Source organism: Sebastes umbrosus, chromosome 2 (assembly GCF_015220745.1).
Source record: "Sebastes umbrosus isolate fSebUmb1 chromosome 2, fSebUmb1.pri, whole genome shotgun sequence".
Classification (NCBI taxonomy): Eukaryota; Metazoa; Chordata; class Actinopteri; order Perciformes; family Sebastidae; genus Sebastes; species Sebastes umbrosus.
Genome location: NC_051270.1, coordinates 37,883,982 through 37,886,403, shown reverse-complemented (window position 1 = coordinate 37,886,403; position 2,422 = coordinate 37,883,982). Strand labels below are relative to the sequence as shown.

The 2,422-nt window shown below is 44.8% G+C and overlaps 1 long non-coding RNA gene across 1 annotated transcript; it reads right to left on the bottom strand.

The window, feature by feature from the left end:
• Nucleotides 1–889: 889 nt before the first annotated feature.
• LOC119503274 lies at nucleotides 890–1,843 on the bottom strand. The gene is made up of 3 exons (XR_005210290.1): nucleotides 1,610–1,843; nucleotides 1,241–1,346; nucleotides 890–1,139 (listed from the first exon to the last, which is right to left on the bottom strand). It is a non-coding gene; the product is annotated as an uncharacterized LOC119503274 (long non-coding RNA).
• Between the last annotated feature and the right edge of the window lie 579 nt (nucleotides 1,844–2,422).

Here is a 2,422-nt window from a genome sequence, read left to right as displayed (position 1 = left end):
AGATGTTACCAGATGTTTGCAAGCTTTATTGTTGACTTTAAGAGTCTTTTCTACGTGTACTACTGTTGCATTACATTTTTTGCTATAGTCACTGATTAACATTTCAATGTTTTTATCACAAAAGTAAAACAGGAAATGAACATCAAACTGTGAGGAAGGTTTTTTTGTCACGGTTGCCACATTCAGAATCACAAGTAATGTGACGTCCACTGGGCCAAGATACAAAATAACATTTGAAAAGTTTCAAAAGATGTATGAGTAAATTATTTTCATGTCAGTCATGTATTCAGCTAGACCAGGGGTCAGCAACCTGCAGCTCCGGAGCCACATGCGGCTCTTTAGCCCCTCTCCAGTGGCTCCCTGTGGAAATGAAGAACTGTTTTTTGTTTACATTTTAATTTTTAGTTATCATTGTTGTAGGTCTATGGAACTACGGAGTATTAGGGCCACATTGAGGGAAAAAATAAATCTGAGATTTCGAGAATAAAGTCATATTACGAGAATAAAGTTATAGGTTTACAAGAACAAAAATGTCGTAATATTATGAAAATAAAGTCATACTATTATAAAGTAGTAATTTTACGTGCTATTTTCTTTTTTTCTCGTAAAGTTCTGACTTTATTCTCACAATATTACGACTTTTTTTCTCGTTAAGTTATGACTTAATTCTCGTAATGTTTCAATTTGTTTCTCGTAAAGTTATGACTTTATTCTGGTAATCTCAGATTTTTTTCCCTCAATGTGGCCCTAATACTCCGTAGTCCATTTGCACTCGGGCCCTCACTGCATTAGACTTATATACTATATACTTAGACTATAAACTGTGTTACCTTCATCACAATGTTAAAATGTTTTGCGGCTCGAGACAGATTTTTTTTCCCTTGTTTTTGCCTAAGATGGCTCTTTTGATAGTAAAGGTTGCTGAGCCCTGAGCTAGAAGAAGGGCTCTAGTGGGCATACTCAATGGCAGGGTTTCTGAAACGTAAGTATTTTATTACAAGAGTTTTTGATATTGCAGGCTGGTGGTGGCGGTGGTGGTGGTGAGGGGAAAGCGAGGTTCAGGAATGGGGGGCTGGCAGGCGGGCAGCCAGAGAGCTGACTGGTGGGCTGGATGAGATGTAGCAGCAGGTAGGTTCATCCTGGAAGGTGGAGAGCAGCAGTTAGTTGAGGCAAGCAAGCGGCAAACAGATAAACAGGAAACAAACTGCCAAGAGCTGGAAGCCTGGCACATTTTACAAACCATGAATGACAATGATCCGGCGGAGGCTGGCTGGTGGAGCTGGGTTTATGAAGTGAAGAGGAGCTTGCTTGACTAGTGGGCAGGCGTGCTGATTGCAGGTGACTGGCTGGCAGGAGGGTTGATTGCAGATTATGACCAGGTGAGTCGTGAGAAGGAGAGAGAGGACAAGAGGGAGGGAGGGAAACGAGCAAACAGACAAAACCAAAACACACCAAGCATGCGTCACCCAAGACAAACTAAAAGGTGTGAACCCGGTGAGAAGAGGCTAAATAGTGGAGCTAAAGCTGTCCAGTGATTTCTCCTGTTTACTGGCAGGAACAGGAGGAAGGGAAGTACATGAATCCTCCCCCCCCACCCAGGTAACCTTACCTGTCCCTGAGGAGGGAGCTCTCCTTGTCCCTTGCACCACACACTAGCTTCTCCATTAGCTGCAGCAATAGTCCTCCAGCACCGCTCCTCCAGCTGAGCAACACTGGTTTTATGTGTCAATGCAGCACCCCCCCCCGTTCGGTATGTCATTCATACTCTCTCCATCTCTCTTTCCCTCTCTCTCTTTGGCCCCAGCTCGCTCGCTCTGTACAGGTATCTGAAAAAAAGGGGGGAGTAAAGGAGTAAAGCAGGCGTAGGGTGGGACATGAATGGTTGACATGGTTGGGACCAGAACAATAAGTGGAGTCAGGAAATCAAAGGGTCTAAATACAGGGAACCAGGTCAAAGGCATTGCCATGCTACTGTGTGTGTGTGTGTGTGTGTGTGTGTGTGTCCAGGCCAATCATTGCTTTCACAGAGAAGCTATGTGCACCAGATCTTCCTGACTACTTCCTCTGGGTGATTAGACTGACCAGACACAGCCTAAACTGCCCTGTGTGTAGGTGATTAGAGGGGGGGGGAGACTATTTAAGGCCTGAGGCAATTCACAGTGGCAAGCCCGGCTGACATCGGTTTCAAAGTGCAACGTGTGCATTTGTGTGTGGGGTTCCCTCCAGTCCTTTTCTCTTCCTTTGCCCTCTGTGAAACTCTTAGAAGCTCTACTCTTCCACTGGGCCACACAGCGGAAAATCAACAACCGCGGGCACGCGGACACACTCACACTCACATCTAAGTCTTTACTGGTACCCTGCGCTTTTGTTCGCGTGTTGCACCATCATTAGAATTCAACCCCGTTATTTTATTTTTCATATA